The sequence below is a fragment of the Cupressus sempervirens genome, chromosome 10 (genome assembly GCF_028749045.1).
Source record: "Cupressus sempervirens isolate cs-2001-9-10 chromosome 10, ASM2874904v1, whole genome shotgun sequence".
NCBI lineage: Eukaryota > Viridiplantae > Streptophyta > Pinopsida > Cupressales > Cupressaceae > Cupressus > Cupressus sempervirens.
In genome coordinates this window covers 26864587-26885587 of record NC_143127.1, presented here as the reverse complement: position 1 = coordinate 26885587, position 21001 = coordinate 26864587, and positions in this window count along the sequence as shown.

Here is a 21001-nt window from a genome sequence, read left to right as displayed (position 1 = left end):
TATTAAAGGCTTTATATAATAGTTTTTAAACCAACCTATCTCCATAGGATTTCATTCTACTAATACAATTGTTAGAAAGTATAGTGGAATGTTTGACCTAATTACTTGTAATTTGTTGTTACTAATTTTAGATCCTTATTCTATGTAATCTAATCCTCACTGATCTGGTATGAAAAATGCTGTAACCTTTATCCTTTGCTCTACTAACTGACTCTACAATTTTGCCCTTCTTCTTCAACTTGATCAATTCACCCCTTTCACTTCCTTCAAACTTTGCTAGCATTATCTCCTTGCATGCATTCTCTTTTTCCACTATGTAAATTATGGGGTTTCATCTCCTTGAAAAAGATTTCGTGACTTAGGGTTAGGTATGAATCTATGATTGAGATTCATCCAACTTTCCTACTCAAATCTTTCCATTTTTCGGATTGGATTCATGCTGATTGCATAGGGAATCCAAATAGATTTGATCTTATCTTTATTCCTTTAAGATTTATTCATATGTTGGCTCAAAAATGGTTTACATCTTAGTTTGTAAAGGCACAAACTCTTATGCTGATTATGTATTGCTCAACACTTATTGATTATTGATGCTCAACACTTACTAAATTCTATTTGGGTTAGCACTTGAACTTGCTCAACATCTATTGTTCACTCAGCACTTGAAACTTGCTTGATACTGTCTGTTTTCTTGGCATCTAAATGACTCAACACTTGCTGAATTTCTGGCTGGGCACATATTTCAACTTGACATCTTTACTATACTCAGCATCAACTTAGAAAATTTATTAAGTGTGTTGACACTCAATTGTCAAAACCAATCTGAGATCAACAGTCTCCCCCTTTGACATGATTGTCAAAAACACTTAACTATACATGATGAAACTAATCTCCTTGAGTATAATATACATTCTATTTAGCATATATGCAAAACTTCAAAATTGTTCAAAATTTTGTGACGGACTATATACCTCAAAATTTTGTATCTCCCCCTGAACTGATGTGCCATATCCTTGTATCCAAAATCTTTCTGAGTAGATTGATTTGCCTCTATTGATTCTCCTTTTCTTTATTCTAAATTCTGATACTTTTTATCTAATGTATCCTATTTCTTGTTTTTCTCTTCTCCTTTCTTTTCTTTATTTATTTTATCACTTCCCCTTTCATTTTAGCTCCCCCCTTTCACATGTCTCCCCTTGCAGATTAAGTATCCTTCTTGCTTTTCAATTTTCCCCCCTTTGCTTTTAATTTCTCCCCCTTTTGACACTTATGTCAAAGGGTCTATACACTGATTGAATATTTGGCCAAGAAGGTCTTGTTCACTTCCATTACAATTCTCAAAGCAACATCCCAATTTTGTATTGCAACTTCTAGGGATTTGATTTGTATAGCTATCTTTTCTACAAGGTGAATTAAGTCATCTAATGTCAAAGATTTGGATCTTTCTTTATCACATTTTATATGTAGGCTAGTTCTTTCTGTAAAATTTCCATGTGAGGGGTTAGGATGGATTGAATTTGAACTAATTTGTGTTAGCCTCTTCTACTATTAGTACAACTAGTTCCTTTTGGGTATGAAGTGTTGTGTTAAAGTTCTTCTCACTTTGAGCTGGATCTTTAGGCAGTTGCATGCTTGATATTTTTAAATTTCTTTCCAAGCTCATTATTCTTTGGCTAGTTTCCTATGTGAAGATGGATGGATCATATAGCTTTGTGTACAATAAGAATATGTTCTCAAGTATTGTTTTCATCTTTTCAATTTTCTTAGCCAGCTCTACCTATGATATTGCCATCTCTTTAGATATTCCTTCATTCACCTTTGTTTGAAACTTATTTTCTAACCATTCCATCAATTTTGCATTGGTATCATGGTCTTTACTTTACACCTGGTCCACTATTTCTGAAAGTTACTCCATAATGGGCTTTGTTTCATCAGGTGCTTGCAAGCTAAATGCATCTAAAAAGATGTCTTTTGTTTCAATTAGTGCTTGCCTCTATTTATACTCTTTTTTGAGTATCTCCTACTTCTTCTTCCTCTCTAGTGCCTCTTGCACTTCATTTATATAATCAATGTTCATGGTTGCATAGTCATACTTAGGAATGACTATTTCTTCATCTAGTGTAGGGTCTCCATAGTGAATTAACCTTGCAACCTTTGTAGAGCTCGAGCCTAGTGCTAAAATTTGAAGTGGTATTGCTTCAATGCTCAGCTTTTGAGGTATTCTTGTTGGAGTCCTAGTGTTTGGTAGATTAACCAAAATTTGAATTAATTCTTGCTCCTTTTCCTTTGGGGTCTCCTTCTCTTCCTCTGATCTTCCTTGGTCAATTTCTATTATCTATGTTGGTGTACCTTGTACTTGTGTAGTAGGAATAGAAGTATCTACCTATCCTGTTTGGTCCTTTGCTAGCTCCTCAACAGTTGTAGTGAATTTATCCGTGGAATCAACGTTTGCTGATGTATCTTGTGAAGTTTTCCCTTTAGGTTGTCCACTTGTAGCTATAGGGGTGATAGAAGATGTTTCTTATGTTTCCATCTTATCCCTAGCCAAGTTAGCTACTGCTTTCTGCAACTCATCTATGCTGACCAATACTTGATTACTACATAATTGAGCTTGTAGAGTTGATTGGTCAAGGATCTTTTTGAGATCCTCTGTAGTTAATGGATTGATGTTCTAACTAGATTTTTTAGGAGCATCCTTTACTTTTATTGATTTTTTAGGTGTAGATGTGTCATGTGGAGGACTTAGAGGTGGCAATTATGTGTCTTGCACACTCTATTCTGTTTCTTGCTCTTCAGCAGTTGCCATATCATCCTTTTGCGTTTTCTTCTCCACTATATCATCTACCTTTTCTTTTTCACCTTCACTTTCCTTTTCTTTTTCATCCTCTTCTCCATTGTTTCTCCCTTCAAAGGGATCTTCCTCTCCTTCTTTGAAAATTGTTAGGCCATAGATTAATTTCCACATTTGAGTGGACTTTTTGGCAACATCTTCAATCTTATTCTGAAGAATGATAAAGGCTCTATACTTGGGTGCAAATTTTCTCCCATGCTTCTTATTGGCCTTGGTTATTTTCCCTTTTATGAATTAGACTTTGTGGTATGACTTACCACTCTAAATTGGCTTGTGTCTTCTAGCTCTATTTTTTCTTCATCCGAGTCAAGTTGAGAAACATATTTTCTTCTTAGCTTCTTCTTTGCTAGACCTTGCTACTCAGTAGCCTTCTTCTTGTCTTGCTCCTTAACCTCTTTAGTTGTGGCTCTTGAACTTTCCCTTGTAGTAGGCTTAGCTGGACTTGGCTTGGTAGTTTTCTTACCCTTGGGCTATGCTGTAGGCTATTTTTGAGCTTTTCTCTTCTTTGGCTCTGGCTTGGTAGGTGCTTCCTAGGCTTGCTCTTCCTCCTCAGCACCTTCTTCCTCTTCAACATCTTCTCCCATCCCTTGTGTCAAGGTAAGTGGTTCTTGGCCCTATTCTTCTTCTTCACCTTCTGTTGTCCCTTCTCCAAATTTGGCCTTAAGCTTTTTGACCAATTTATCCTTTTTCTTTAGGGTTGAAGTAGTTTTCAACTCCATCTCTATCTTAGACTTTACAACATTAGAAGTGCCAAAAGGTTTTGCACTTTTATCAATGTCTTCTACAAGCAATGCTATGATTGCTATAGAGGCCTCATCTATGTTTATCTCATAACCAAGTGGCCTTAGCCATCTCACCCTTGGTATTGCTACTTGGATATAAGTGTAGTCAATGTCAACTAAGAAACAAATTTCATTGATGTGCTGATCCACAAGAGAAACTAGTATTCTGAGCCTTTGCTTCATAGACTTTTTGAAGTCTTCAAAATAGCCTGTCATTAAGGTTTCAAAATTGGCCCCCATTTGCTCTATGTACTCATTTACTTGGACTACTATAAACCTATTTTTCTTCCAACTTATCTTACCAAAAGAGTGAAATTCATTTTGAACATAGAAAAATATGCATATCAAAATTGATCCAAACTTACATTGAGCACTCTTGGATCTCCTTATTGCTCCAAAATTCTCCATAATTTGTTGCATTTGTAGTTCTACTAGATCATATATATGATCCTTCTTCACAAGTTTGTATCCCACATCAACTATAATGCATGGTACATTGTCCAGTTAGCTTGACTAGTATAATTTATGGGATATAACCCTAATGGGAAATTCTACAAGTGGATCTCTAATTGTGTCACTAGTCATGCCTCTTTTAGTCCACTTTTCCCTAGTGTTCTTCTCTATGGCTTCTTTTGAATCACTCCTCAGGGTCTTTGGCTGTTCTAGGGTTGGGTATCCTATTACCCTATGTATAATTCTTTTTGATAGTTTAATAGGTCTATCTTCCAACCATAAGCATCCATCATGAATCTGGCTCAAAACTATTCTTATCCATTCAGTCTTAAAGATTGTGGGGAAATCTAGGGCACAGGTTAAGCCCTTCCTTTCAACAATCTAAAATTCCTCCTTTAGTACCCCATTCTCACAAAGTTTATCATAGGCTTTCCAAATCTCCATGTCACAAATTGCTCCAACTTTACAATTATAACACTTTCTAACATCTTGAACCATTACAACTTTAGGTGCAATAATAGATAAACTGCCAACAGGGTTGTTTTTGTACACAGCTTCAGGAATTGGCCTAAAATCTAGTTGTTTAACTTCATTATCGACCAACTAAAATTCAAACAGTTCCTTGTCCTTGGGATTCTTAGAGCTAGATGCCATTTCTTAAAACTAGGGTTTCAAGATGTAAAAATTGCATAACTGCATAGCTTGACACTTGAGTAAATACCTTGAATCGATGATATCACTCTGAATCACTGTTGAAATCTACTTGAATTCTTTGTCCTTGCTTGAAATCACTTCTATTCTGTTCTCACTCTCACTCTATGTTTGTAATGATGAAAAATGATCAAAAACTTGACCTTATACCCTTCATTACATAGCATTTAATGCTTAGTGCACATACAACTCTCCACTCATCTCCTTATGCAATTTCTATTTCACTTAGCTTCCATTGATTTTCCAATACTCAATATCCACTAGAGTTTCTCTTACTTAGCTTCAATAAGAATTTCCTTTTACTCGACAACCACTACTAACTCGGCTCCAACTGACTTTGGTAGACAACTTGACATATACTAGGATTTTACTTGGCATCTAAAGAAACTTTCCTTATTTGACAGCAATTTGAAAACCTTGAAGATTTAATCTTGCATCTTTATTCATGCTGATCTATCCTTTTTAGTGCTAACTTATTCTAGGAATTGATGTATGATAAAGCATTTAAATATCAGTCCCACATACCTTTATGCTTAGTTTGATGAAGTATGACCACTTGACCCTTTAGGTGAAGTGATCCCTTCATTTGATGTGCTACATCCATCTTTCTTCTTCCATGTCTTATTCATCTCTCCTCTAATGTTCTCAACATCTACCTTTCCTTTTCCCTTGTTTGAATTTGAGTTAGGTGCCTTTGATCTTTTTGGGTAGTGCTTACTGATATGACCAATCTTCAAACAACCAAAGCATGTAGTTTGGCTTAACCATCTACTGTGGCTTCCACTGAAATGTGTTCTTATGCAATTTTTAGGGATGTGTCCATACTCTTGATAGTAGTGACAACTATGTCTTATATTTATTCCCAATTGTAGGAATTTCATGGCTTCTTCCCTTGTTTGATGCTCATGTGGTCTTGGATCTATACTCAAAGGCTTTGTGTCCAAACTTCTGACAATTGTAGTAGTGTCCTTCAAATCTTGGTGCATGCATAGTCCTGGTTCTATATTCATGTGTCTGATGACCTTGTTTGTTGCACTTGTAACAATGGATCATATTCTTTGGCTTGGCATTCTAACTACCATTCTTGTTCCTACAAACATTAGCTGGATGTCCTTTCTTGCCACAAAAATGACAAGTGGGTTTGGAGTTCTTACCTTTTTCATTCCTTTATTCAGTAGTCTTAGATGACTCTCCTTCTTCAAGGCTTGTGTAGCCCAAGCCTAATGTGTCTTTACTAGATCTAGGGGATTTCAATAGTTTCTCAAACTACTTGATGACTTCATTTGGCTTGTTGAAGCTTTCATCAAACTCATCTTTTTTTAGGTCATTTTATAGTTGCTCATTTTGCAACTTTAATGTAGTTATCTCAATGTCCTTGACATTCAACCCATGATGGCCATTCATCATTTGACATAGGGTGTCTAGTTGCATGTTTGAGATCCTAGAAAGTTTTGCTAATTTTTCTTCCAATCTATTTGACAAGATTCTTTTGTCTTCTTCAATCATGGCCTTATCCTCTATAGCTTTCTTCTTTTGTTCAATCACTTCACATAGCAATATTGCTTGTGATTCTTGCTCAAACCTGAGTTTTTTGATCTCTTCAGGTTGTGCTCTATTCTTGTCCATGAGATCTACAATTGCAACATCAAACTCACATTAGTTACCTACTGCAAATAACTTTGTGGTGTCAATCTCCTTGTATTGGATGTCATTCTTAGCTATGGCAATCTCTTTCCTTCTTTTTAGTGAGCTCCTCAAAGCATTTCTGGCTTTATCCAATTGCTGTAGTAAGGGGCGTATCTCAATCTCTTGATTCTCAATGGTCTTTCCCAAGTTGTAGACTTCCATCTCAAGATCTTTTCTCTAAGCTATAAGGCTTCTCTTAATGAGAACTTAGCTCTAATAATAATTGTTGGGATTTACAAGTGGGAAGTATACTTCTGAGAGCAGGGGGGGGGGGGGTGGTGTGAATCAAAAGTACTAAACTTTAACCAATAAAACTTTTAACTTAAAAAAATTGCATGCATAAACATATGGAAATAAGATATAAAGAAAATGCATTCACATATACACTTGACACTAGATATGATTACCCAGAAACCCTCTAATGAGAAGGTAAAACTGGGGTGGGGATGGCACCCACAACTCTTCACTACTGTAGCAATAAAGTTCACCTATTAAGGTTACATATTTTGACCATGGTCATGATCTACCTTGTGAAAGGCCTACCCTGGTAAAGGATTTTAACACTCTATCAAAAGTGTACCTGACTAAAGGATTTAAAAAAAAAATCACTTGGAATGTCGCCCTATTAAAGGCTTTATACAATGGTTGTTAAACCAATCTATCTCCATAGGATTTCATTCTACTTATACAATTGTTAGAAAGTATAGTGGAATGTTTGACTTGATTACTTGCAATATGCTATTGTTGATTTCAGATCCTTGTTCTATCCAATCTGATCCTCACTAATCTGGTATGAAAAATGTTGTAACCTTTATCCTTTTCTCTGATAACTGACTTTATAATTCTATCCTTCTTCTTCAACTTGATCAATTCACCCCTTTCACTTCCTTCAAACTTTGCTAGCATTATCTCCTTGCATGCATTCTCTTTTCACACTGTGTAAATTATGGGGTTTCATCTCCTTAAAAAGATTTCATGACTTAGGGTTAGGTATGAATCTATGATTGAGATTCACCCAACTTTCCCACTCAAATCTTTCCATTTTTCTAATTGGTTTCATGTTTATTACATAGGGAATCCAAATAGATTTGATTTTATCTTTAATCCTTAGAGATTTATTCATATGTCAGCTCAAAAATGGTTTACATCTTAGTTTGTGAAGGCACAAACTTTTATGTTGATTCTGTATTTCTTAACACTTACTAATTACTAATGCTCAACACATACTAAATTTTTTTTGGCTCAGCACTTGAACTTGCTTGACATCTATTATTCACTCAACACTTGAAACTTGCTCAACACTATCTATTTTCTCGGCATTTGAATGACTCAACACTTGTTGAATTTTTGGTTTGACACATATTGCAACTCGACACCTAAACTATACTCAACATCAACTTAGAAAATTTCTTAAGTGTGTTGACACTCAATTGTCAAAACAAATCTAAGATCAATAGATTGAAATCCTTTAATAGGGTCACATTTAATAGTGTGTATTGTAACCTTTAACAAGGCTGGCCTTTCATAATGCATCACTTCAAAAGAGTGAAAAAGGGTAGCATGTTACTAGTGGTTTTTCCAAATTGGGTTTCCACATAAATTATTGTGTCAAATATGTTGCTAAATCTATTATGTTTCAAGTTCACATTTCTGCAAATCGATTTGATAGTAACCTACAAGTTTTAAGTGGTTGCATAATCTTATGGATGCATGCATGATGATAAATGTTTTATGGGTTCACTAAGCTATGAAAAGTTCTATTTATACATTTGGACCTTGGATTACTGATTCACCCCCCTCTTAGTTATTCTAAAGTATTCCAATAGGTGGTCCCTATGCATACGCATCAATTTGAGTGTTTTAGTTGACATAGTCAGCCGTCAGACTATATACCTCTGATAAGTCATTGATAATCTCGCTTCACATTTCATATTTCATGCATTTCGAGTACTTTTAGCATGTTTTAAAGATGTTTTCAATATTTTCATGTCAATTTTCATGTGAGGGTATCAATCCTTGCGTGACACCAATTTCTCTTCACACGAAGAAGTACCAAGTTAGTACTTCTTCACTGGGTGTTGTGGGTTTCCTTTCACAGAAGATACCCATCTCTCATGCAAGAAACCTTAAACTAGGTTGTTTATTTGCTTAGTATTTGGAACTTTCTCATGTGATAATGTGTTTCCTCACATGAAGATGTGCAAGATTGCATGAGAAGATGGAATCTCACACAAAAATCTAGTTTAATTTGCAAATTTAAATGTTAGAAATTTGATTTATCATTCATATTTTGTGCTTTCATTTGTTGTTTTTGCCTATCTAAGACTACTCATTTGCCTATTATTTTCATGTTTGCCTATTATCTTTCTAGATGTCACATTTAGACTGCACTATCACCTTATAGTGCACTCATTAGAGAACTAGATGAGGTAGATATCGCACAAATTGTCACTCTAGATCTTTCATATCTTTGATGGATTCCCACATTGCTAGTGAATCATGGCCTATTGATTGCACTGGTTGATCATTTCCATTCAAAGAAAAACTAATTCTATGTACCCCAAGGAGAGATGACTATCACCTCAGAGGATATTTATAGGATACTTTGTATACCATGCCACATGCCACAAATAGTGTACAACACAGTACCATAGATAGGCATAACAACATTGAGGGCCATATTCCAAGATGACCTCATCATGGGAAGAGCCATCAATGGGATGAGCTAGTGCATACATATGAACCTACTAAGAAGTTGGTGGCAATATTGGGTATTTTCATCAGCTACTTTCTGATGCCTGATAGAGGTTAGCATGGTTTAGAGTGCAGATGGGGATAGAAGTTGCAGTTGATGCAAGCACTTCAGTGATATAGATGGGGTCAGTCCATGCTCACCCATATGTTCCATGAGATGTAAGAGATCATATATCGTGAAAGGAAAAGCATGGCTACCGGGGTCTGTGTTCTTCAAGTGTGGGCATGGGAGCATTTTCCTATTACGAGACCTATTTTTGTGGATGAGAGATAGCCCCTGGAGCCATACATATGTAGATATCAAGGATAGTTGACATAGACAACTCTAGGGAAGCCTGAGCAGTGGAGAGGTCAGCTAGATGATCTGGTAGCAATGGTGTGGAGATTATGGAGAGAGACAGAGGCATGGGATGACACACCCATAGAGTTGGGATATATGTTTACATCTTGACCACTGATTAGTCACTTTGTGTAGGTTATAAAGAGATTCTCACTGACACAAGTTTGGCAATAGTATGGTCAGCCATAAGACATCTCATAGGAGTACTGTTCGTATGCATAGTTCACTACAAATCTAGATTGTGGGTGGTCAATGAGGTTAGACCAAGGCCATTGTGCATATCCTATTGGTGACCTAGTGGGACTACATGCCTACTAAAATAGATGTGGGGATGAATCTAGCATATTAGACATACTTTGCAAGTCATTCTTTCCCTTGATTCACAAACCTAGTGGGGATGGTTGTATCCATATGACCAATAAAAGCACCACATCTACCACTACAGTATCCATAACAAGAGAGAGCTAGGTAGAGGACCTAATAGATTCCAATTCCTCCTTGGTAGATGGGGTTAGATCCAAATGCTAGTGGTAGTGGGATAGGTCATAGGCATCCTCGAGGTGAGATGGGATCCCTAGGAGTGATTAGAGGAGACACATAGAGGCCTTGCATAGAGGAGCAACCAACCGGGTAGGCAGAGTAGGGGCTAGGTAATGGGGAGATGTAGGATCAACCTACTGCTAAGCTACAAGGAGGAGATATCTTGGCATAGACCTAGGATGCCCTTAGGAGATCTACAGAGCATGTGAGGAAAACATAATGATATTTGGGAGAGATGCATATACAAGTTTCTATGAGGGATACCCAGATATTAGAGCAAGATCAAGAGATCTGCAAATTACAAGAGTAGTTGGAGCCCAAGACTCGTAGATCAAATTAGTAGCAGGATGAGATTTAGCTATAGTTAGTGAGGGTAGTATACTATTATGCAAAATATGTTGTAGTAGTACTAGATGAGGTAGAGTAGGTGTCCGAATTTTCCTAGTATGTAAGAGAGTGAGAAGGTGCATGACCTCCAACAAGACCAAATATGTCTCCTTCTCCTCCTCCTCTACCAATTGGAGAGGAGGGAGAGGGACAAAGTTAGCTTACTTTATTTTGATTTTTCTTTGGTTACTTTATTGTGATTTTTCTCTGGCTATGTATCAACTAGTGTGTTAGTACCATTTTGTATCATATTGAGATCAACAGCACTCGAGTAGTGTGCAACTTTTTAGTGATGTATATAGTTGACTCCACACACACACACACACACACACACACACACACACACACACACAGAGATATGAGATTTTTGATTCAAGCATCTTCACATGTCATCTATCTTTCTTTATAATTTTTTGTACATGAGATGTTAATGTTATAAGTATGAATATAGATGTGATCTAATGTATGAATATAGTGTAGATAAGATGAATCATGAAATTATGTATGAAATGAAAAATGTGAATGAACTAACATCTCATGTAGTGTTCCATTTTTTTGATAGTGATAGGTATCCCATGGAGATTGATAGAACAAACCAAAGAACTGAATGCTTGTGCAATCATGAAGAATCATGATACGTTGAAGAAACCCACACTCCCTCATCACAAAGGATGCAAGTGAATTAATGATCGAACCATGTGCGTATGAAATGCAACCCTACACTAGAAGCAACCCTAAGTCTAGTTACCAAGCTTCAAAAATTATCATCACTAAGTTTTTTAGCTAAATCCAAAATGTCATACAATTCCCACTGATATTTTAATCATAGGAATATGAATAGGACATATATTCTAGTTTTTTCAGGATTAAATGTAAGCATTTGAGGCACAAGAAGCTAGAATGACCAGATAATTTGTCCCTTTTGATATAACAAGTGAACATAAGCATCAAAGCATAAACACTAGGATGAACAGAATGTTTCTTGTGTGTAGACACACCAGTCACACAAGAGATCCTTCTTATGCTAAGTAATTAGTAAGTATTCTATCTAAAATGACCCTTGCATCTGTATCTTGAGATAGATGTGTGCTATGTATACTCATAATGACTTGTACATTCACTTAGTAGGAGGAGTATCAATATTTACTGTAGTATAAAGAGTTCACTCCAACAAGCAAGGAGAAGAATCAACCTCAATGAAGAGCTCATATAAAATGAGTTGAGGTACACATGGACATCCAATACGAGATAAAGGCTCTTATAGTGGACACCCCTTTTATATGGATGCTTTAGATCATTGGAACTAAACCATAAAATAGAAAACAAATAAAAGATCATGCTCCCAGTCACTATTTGACACTATTTACACTCAGAGAAGTGATCAAATGTTCCAGATATAGATTAGACCTGGATTGCAGATAATGTTGACATAATAGTTTGATAGTTTTAGGACAAGATCCTGCATGAGGATTCATAGGGAACCACATGGAAAAGCATAATGAACTTGGAAAAATTTCAAAACAACAAATTTGAACCAGTTTTCTCACATGAGGACTTTTCTAGAGTCACGTGAAGATTTGACAGTTTGACTAAAAGACAAAATTTTTGCATCAAGATTCATAGATAGTCACATGAGGAACTACAAAGAACTTCATGAGGAAGTGCTGACTAGGAGTTTTCTTGTGTGAAAATTCATGGAACTTGGGGCAAGAAAAGGGATAGACCAACAATATTTGATTAAATTTTAGGAGATTTTTGATGGTTTCGACAGTTCTAAATAGAAGGCTAATTGTGTTTACAAGTTTGAAATAGATATCAACATAGTGTTCAAGTTTTGGATATCATTTTGGTTTTCAAATAAATAGTTGTTCTAAAACATGGGAAGCAAGCAGTAGTCACAAACAATCCAATCGAGGGAAAATAAACTCAGAGGGACGAGGGAGTCCTGACCTTTAGTTTGTTTGACAATTTTAGAAAAGTTTAAAGACTCAAAAAAGACACACTTTATCCCTAAAACCAAAAATGGTAGAGGAAGCAAAACCTTTGTCTCACAAGTTATGTGCATGTGTTCACCTCACACAACTGTGTCACCCCACAAAAGGGTACCCATGTTTTTGGTGTATTCCAAGGAATCAATAACATATATGCTGAACGAACACCCTTGTGGTAGGGGTCAAGCATTTATACCACCTTCCAACATCTAGGTACATGCCTATGGTGAGCATCTATAGGAGAGATTCTTCCCCCTCCTTGCACATTGATTATGCCCCCTTTTGGATGTGAACTGGGTAGCAACTAACTAAGAGGTTTTTACTTGGCTTCCATTCATATTACCCCCCAATGGCTTTTCAAACAAAGTTGAGACCAACAACCCAAACCAGCATCTATAAGTGCACACACTTGACTAGCAAGACTGGGGCCAACATTGGCTAGTGTAGTATACAAAGCCTCCTCTTGATATGCAATATTAGAATGAAGAAGAGGGAATTAAAATGGCTTTGGAGTCTTGCACTCAACAAAGCTTCTTTAGTAAGTTGGAATCTCCAGCAAAAGGAGTCTGTTCACTTGGGTCATTCCTAGAGGTTGGATTGCTTTGGTAGGCCCTCTAAAGGTTGACTTAGACTAGTGGTTTGGATTTAAAAGTCCAAGTTTCTAATTTCTTGCAAGGGGGAAAGAACATACTCCTCTACCTTGTCACCTTACCCAAACACACAAAACATATTTATCATCGAGTTAGCTTATTGATCCTAACTTGTATTTCCTCAAGATTTTGATTTCCTAAAAGGAAGTCATCATCCCTTCATAAAAAGGCTCATACACGAGAACCACTAACTTTCTTGCCTCCCTCAAGTGTCATCTTTCAAAGGCATCTAGATTTCTAATTTACTCTTGGCATCACTTCCAAGTAGTAAAAGGCATATTCCCCTATTCCTTTGTCTAGAACCCTACAAAGTTTACAAGCCCTATTAAACTATGTGTAAGAAAGTAGTAAAGAAAACACAATGTTTTAGCGGATTTGTAAATATTCTTTGACATGCATATCTTTGAGAAATGTCCTAAAAATCAAATGGTTAGTACTCTTTCAAGGGTTTGTAACAAGGTTTCTTTGGCAAGTGTCATGCAAACCACTTTTAAGCTATTGAAAATCAGGAATCAAGAATAAAACTACAAAAACAACTCTTAGTTAAACCATGATGATAAAAATAGGATCTCAAAACTACATTTTACATTTACTGATGCTAAATTTTGTGCAAAATCTTACATAGGCCCATGCGAGAAAATGGTGTGTGTCATGCAAGAAACCACACAATTATACTCTTTTTCATGCAAAGAAGTGTAGTACAGGGAGCAAAATTTTAGTTTCTTCATGTGAGAATGAGATTTTTTGTGTGAGAAACTGGATTACTATATGGACAATAGCAATAAAATACTGAAAAAATGCATGAAAAAGGAATAGATGAGACCAGAAACTTGATTTCTTGGCCCCACAATGGGTGCTAGAAATGTATGCAAGAAATGTGGACCTTGATCTTCTCACACACTTCAACATGATCATTATATGTAGAACCATCCTACAATGAACATTGGGTTGTTCATCCAAAACAACTCAGTAAGCCGATCTATTGCCTCCTAACTAGAATGATTATGCTATTTCTCTAAGACCAAGAAGCTAGCAACCAAACTGCAAACTCGGTGAGCACTGCATGGCTCGGCTTGCACTGGTAAACTTGGCTTATAATGAGATGCATGGTTTACACTATTGATCTTTGTTGTAACTAAGACTGCTCAGTAACAACTGAGATTTTTCCAAAGGACTTGGTAGCAACTATAGAACTCAGTGACAACTTAATTACATGGAAAACACTATGAATTGTATAATGAGCTCAATAACCATATACAATTTGAATAAGTGTGTGTCTCTAATAACAAACTTGACTGAGATGTCAAAAAACTCCCCCTTTGGCATTAGTGACAAAAACACTTATTAGCCAAAACTAAATACCTTATATCCATCACCACATGATACTAGCTTGGTAGAGTATACTATTTTTGGGATTTTTCAAAATTGATTTTGTAAGGTATATACAATATACTATACATCTTCTTGCTATATACAACATGTTTTTCTATTTATTTCTTACTCATTGCAAGTTCTCCCCCATAGCATATTTCTCCCCCATATTGTCTTTTGTCTTTTTCTTCATACTATGTGTCTCTCTCCCCCTTTTTGACATTAATACTAAATACTTATTCTAATTAGTTACATAGTAACACCAAAATGAGATAGAAAATTTGAATGTACCTTAAGAATGTTTGCCAAGGTGTTATCCCAATTGTCTTGCAGAATCTTGCATGCGTGAAGTGAAATTTGGACTTTTGCTAATAGTTCTATCATATGATCTACAATGGAGAAATTATTTTCATGGATGAGAGCTTTTGAATGTACAATATGTTTCTGCAATACATCCATGATGGGAAGAATCATATTTTGAATATCAATCAATGTGGATCTAATTCTTGCTTCTTCTCTAAGCAGTTCTACTTGCATATCTGTCAAACATATTATTCTTTGAAAATGTGCAGAGCTTGAACTAGGGTCAAGTTGCAACTACTGAGAACTAGCTTTAAAATCTTCATCTAATTTGGACAATTTGTCCTTTATTTCTTTTGAGAAACCAAAAAAATCACAAAGCTTTCCAAAAAGTGATGACACATTTGTACAAGATGCTTCTAAATTGCACAAAATTGTAGAAAGCTCTACTTGATGAATGCCTATTTGCTGAGCAATGTGCTCCAACACTTTATTGTCAAATTTCTTTTTAGCCTTCTGCACCAGCTTATCTTGTCCATCGGTGTCTTCATTAAATTTTCTCAACTGCTTCTACTAGCTGATACAAGATAGGTTGAGAAGAATCAATCTCAATTGCTATGGCCTCTACCAAAATGTTCTTAGCATCTTCAATTATCTGAAATTCCTTATCTCTCTCCTCTCTTAGCCTTTGCTATTTAGCCTTCTTCTAGAGGAGTTCACCAAATGTCTACATTTGGTCTGGAGTAAGCTTGTAAATATTCCAATTGGGGATTTTATTTCATCATTTAAATAAATATCTTCCTCTATCTCCTTTCCTTTCCCCAAAAATTTTGTGCTCAATTGAACCTTGGGCTCAACTATCCTTACACTTATTGCTTTTGTATCTGAAATAGAAACAATTATAGATATGCTAGAACTAGCTGTGAAAACTAATACTGTACTTACTAAAGGAATACTTATAGAAATACTTGAGGAACTCAAAATTGATGTGGCCAAAATTGTAAAACCCAAAACTATTGTGCTTACAACTAAAGAAGTCAAAACTAGAGAAGTCAAAACTGAAGAAGTCAAAACTAAATCACTCAACTTGATAGATAAAGGAGAAATCTGTAGCTCAATAGATGAAGTGGAAGTCACTTCTATTAGTGATGTGCTAAGCTAAGTAGGAGCAAAGAGTGATTGAACAATTGGATTAACATTGGTGGTCACAATCAAACTTGTTGGGGCTATCTCTGCACTTGATATTGTTATTGGTTTGCTTGGAGAGTGAGGAAGTGAGGCAATGACTACTGCAACTATCTTGACTAGATTAGTCTCCTCATCATTTGGCTTTGCTTCCTCAGTAGCCTCTTGTCCTTGATCCTCTTCATCTTCTTCATTGTCAAAGTGAGTTACTTCTTCAACATTTTCTTCTTCATCTTTCTCCTTATATTCTTCATCATCATCATCTTTGATATTGATTGGAAAATCACTTGGTTTATGTAACAAAGAAATATTCTTCCAAGTTTTTGTTGCATTCCTAACAATATACTCAATGTCCTTAATCAAAACTAGATAGGTATTAAACTTTAGAGTCAATTTTTCTTCATTTTTCTTCAATGAATCTTTTACCTCAGCATCTGATATGCTCAATAATAGCTACCTCAAGGTTTTCCCATATATGTCCTTGATAATGTGCATAGAAAAATCCCATCTTGGCTTTATCTTTTCCAATAACTCACTAGGAACTTGAGAAGCAAGCTCATCTGGTGAGTATTTCCACTTACCCATTTCATTCAACACTAGATCTTCAATCTACTTCTACTCCTCTGCTATCCTAATCTCATATTTTAATGATTTGAAATTTTTTATGCCTACCCTTACTTCTAGATCTTTTACTCTATCTTGGAAGGTGGGTGGAGGTTTTCTAAATACAACGCCTCCTCCTTCCTTGTCAGACTTCTTCCTTGAAGATCTCCTTCAAAAAATTGCAGTGGATGGCTTTGCTAGCTTGGTGATAATCACCTTGCCTTTCTTCTTTAATGGCTCTTCTTCCTTAGATTCTTCCTCATCCTTTGCTTCTTCAACTTGTTCATTCTCACCCTTTCCCTGGGTTAACAAAAGGGGTGAACTTGATTTCAGTTTTGCAATCCTTCTTTTGCCTTTGTTGACTACCTAAGGGAGCTTTATTTCAAGTTCAATCCTAGCCTTTGCTTCATCATACATTCCAAAGTATGCAACCTTAGGATCAACTGGTTCATTGATAAGAGCTTCAATGATATCCTTTATTTCATCAATGTTGACCTAATAACCAAGAGGTTTTACCCACATAATTCTCATCTTAGCTGCTAGAATATACACCCTATCACTATCCACCATGAAACATATATCATCTTTATAATCCTCAACTAGTTTCTTGGGGATTCAGAACCTGTTGTTCATTTTCTCTTTGAATACATCAAAATAATTTTCCATGATGCTATTATAGTTTTCAACCATCTCTGCAATATACTCATTGATTTCATAGAGCACATGCACATCTTTTCTCCAAACTACAGTGCTTTAGAAGGGTAGAATTTTTGTACATAAAAGAATAGGCAAGTTAACAAGGAACTGAACTTACATGGGTTATTCTTTGAAGTTCTTATGTTTTCCATGTTCTTGTTGATCTGTCTCAACAATAGGTTAGCAAAGTCGTATGATAAATTGTTCTTAACCACCTTGTATACCAAGTCCATAGCTTCACATGACACACTGTACAGTCTGCTTGAACTGTATATCTTGTGCACAATAGTGCAAATTCCAAACTTTAATTCTACATTAGTGACATTGCTAATTTTCATTCCTCTACCATCCCATTCAATTAGGGTTTTTTTTTCCTATTTTGCCCAACATAGGGTTTTTGTTGTTTTGGCTTTGGCTAGCATTGTGAGGCCAGTGATTCAATCTTAGTTATCAGAATTAGTTTTTCTAACCATAGCTTCCCATTATGTACCTAGCTGAGGATAAACCTAATCCATTTGATTTTAAATTCATGGGGCATGTGAGTGATGTGCGTTAACCCTTTGGTTTCTAGATGTTGATGCACAAGTTTTAGGACTCCATTCACATATAGCTGACTTAGGCCATCATCTCTTTCTAGTGTACCAATCTCTTGAATAATGCTTTTGAAATGAGTGTGAATATCATTGATAATAAGTACCTTTGGAGGAGTTTGGGATTGTGCACTACTTAGATCTAGATTTTTAGCAATGGCAGGAGAGATCTTGAAATCTGGTGCCTTCCACTCAACTCCACGAACCGACATGTTAGATCTTTGCTTAACCATAATACCGCTGGATGCCATTTTCACTTGGTAGATTGAGAGAATTCAAAAAATTTTCACTAGAAATTTTCTCAAATCACTTTGGTCGCATTGAAAATCACTCTTTGCAACAACACTCAAAATTTCATGATAACAAATGACTTTGATTCCATGCCTTTTGTTGAAATTTCATCATTAATGCTTGGTGCAAAGGTAGATTGACTGACATTACATTGATAGATTGTCATCCACTATGCTTGTATTAAACACTCAAAAAAGTCTTCATGACTTGGTAACCATAGGTATCTTTATCACTCTTGACCTTGCTTAGTAGAGTTTATGACCCAAGCTCACTCGGTAGAAAAGGTAACTCAGTAATAACTGATACCGATCTCACTCAGTGATCCCTTTGTATCCTAAATATAGATTTGGATCTTTTGTCACCTTTCAAGTGGAACTGATTTGGATTTCATCTTTGATAGCCTAGTTCTAGTTCTCCCTTGAGAACTTAATTAGAAACGGTAGAGTCACCCAATTCTTGAGTGACTTGATTATTACTCGGACTTGTATCCTTGGTAGACTTAGGAACCCATTGTTGTCTCATCTACTTTCAGATGTTATCAACCTTTGCCTTCTTTTCATCTTCAATTCTACTAGCATTCATATAGCTCTTGGCAAGATGACCAAGTTTTGTACAAATGAAACATCTTTTAGTGGTGTCTCTTTTCCTCAAATGATGTTTTACACAATTTATTCCAATGTGTCCAAATTCTCTACAGTAATGACATTTGCACCAGGTGTTATAGTCCCATCCAAATATTTCTTTCACAATTTTCTCTTCTAGATTCAATACCTTGGTTTTGCATTCTAATGACTTATATCCATGTTTCTTGCATTTGTGACATTTGCCTTCAAATTTTGGATTCTCTTTACATTCATTAGCTCTATGACCATGCTAATTGTAGTTGTAGCATTTTCTATTGAATTTTTCTTTTCCATTACTCTAGCATTTATTTGATGTATGACCTATCTTACCATAGTGATTGCAACTAGGTCTTTGGTTCTTTTAAGCTCCTTGCTTGGACGATTCTCCTTCTTTTGTATATCCAATTCCTAATTTTCCTTTTTGCCTATATATGTCTTTCTCATTCAATTGATTCATGTTTGCCTAAGATTTCATCATTCTTTCATTGATTTTCTTCTTATAGTTTAGATCATTCCTAATCTTTCATTGATTTATCTTTTAGATTTTAGATAATTTCTCATTTTTCATTGATTTTCCTATCAGAATTTAGATCATTCCTCATTCTTTCATTTTCAAATCTTAGGCTCATGATTTATTCATTTGCATTGGAGAGCTGATTAATATGGTCTGCTTGCTGAAGAGATTATTTCTAGATTTCATTGTTCCTTCCATCTATCTCTTCTTTTATTTTGTTTCTCTATTCCAAGACTTCACATAACCTTATTGATTGAATTTCTTGTTCTCTTCTTAGCTTTCTTACTTCTTCTTGTAGGGAACCATTCTTTTGTACGAGTTCTTTCATTGCTTCATTGGCTTCATCTAAATTTCTTGAATGAAGGTCTTCAATTATTTCTTCAATGTAGAGATGATCATTCATTTGAATTGCAAGTTCTTTTCTTCTTTTCAAGGATTGAGAGAGTTTCTCCATTGCTTTCTTGAGTTGGGCAATGACTATTTCAAAATCTAGCTTTTAATTGTCAATGGCTTTTTCAAGTTTGAATATCTCCATGGCCTTGATCTTTGCTCAAGCTGTTAAACTTTCTCCTAAGAACCACAATGCTTTGATACCAATTGTTGGAAATATTCAAGACTATGCTAAGTTATTGAGAGGGGAGGGGTGAATCATTAACTTCAAAAACTTCAACAATTTTAATCCTTAATCCAAACATTCAATTAGCATTTAATCCATCATATAAATTCTAATCTAATTGCATGCATAAGAAACTAGAAACATGAAAGCATTCATAACATTGAGACACAAAGATTTGGTGACCTAGAAATCTTCCAAATAGAAAGTAAAACTAGGGTGGGGATGATACCCATAACTTTAGCACTACAGTATAAAGTTAAGCTTGTTAAAGCTTACATTGATCACTTCTGATGATCTTCCTTGTTAGGAACAATAAGGACTACTAGGTCCACCTTGTGAAAGGATTTACAAACATACAATTAAGTATGCACTAGGTAAAGAGATTTACAAAAGACTGTTAGGTCTACCTTGTGAAAGGATTTGACTAATCCACTTGTTAGGATGAAATAGTAGATGATATCTAATTTGCAACTTGGCTTGTTGAATGAGATTCCTTTAAGTATTGATCACCTTGTTGTGATAGATATGACTTTGCTGCTCCTTATACTATTTTAGCCTTTATAATTCACTCCTTCTACATTTATTTGATTTAATTTGCATTCACATCTTCATATTTTCACACACATACATATATTGGATATGATATAATGCATTACATATATATCAATACAATTATACAAATTACAAAGTCAACCATAATGCAAGTTACCATAAATATTACAAAGTCAGTGCACATGAAGACATTCAGGTTCTGAAGACTGACTCGATGAGGTTCTGATACTCGATATCCATCGTCAATACTTGACATCATCATGCACTTGGTAGATGTAGAAGCTCAGTACATATTGATCACTTCCAAGTAGTCTTGAACTTGATCTGCATTTGTGACTTAGTAAACATTGTGAAACTCATCATATAAACTAAGTCTCTTGATTTACATTATATGAATTGGTAAACATTCTCACCTTGAGCTTGGTATAAACTGAGTCACTTGGTTAACATTGGGAAGCTTGGTTAACACTGGATTGTCATCACATACACTGCAAACTCAGTGAACACTACATGGC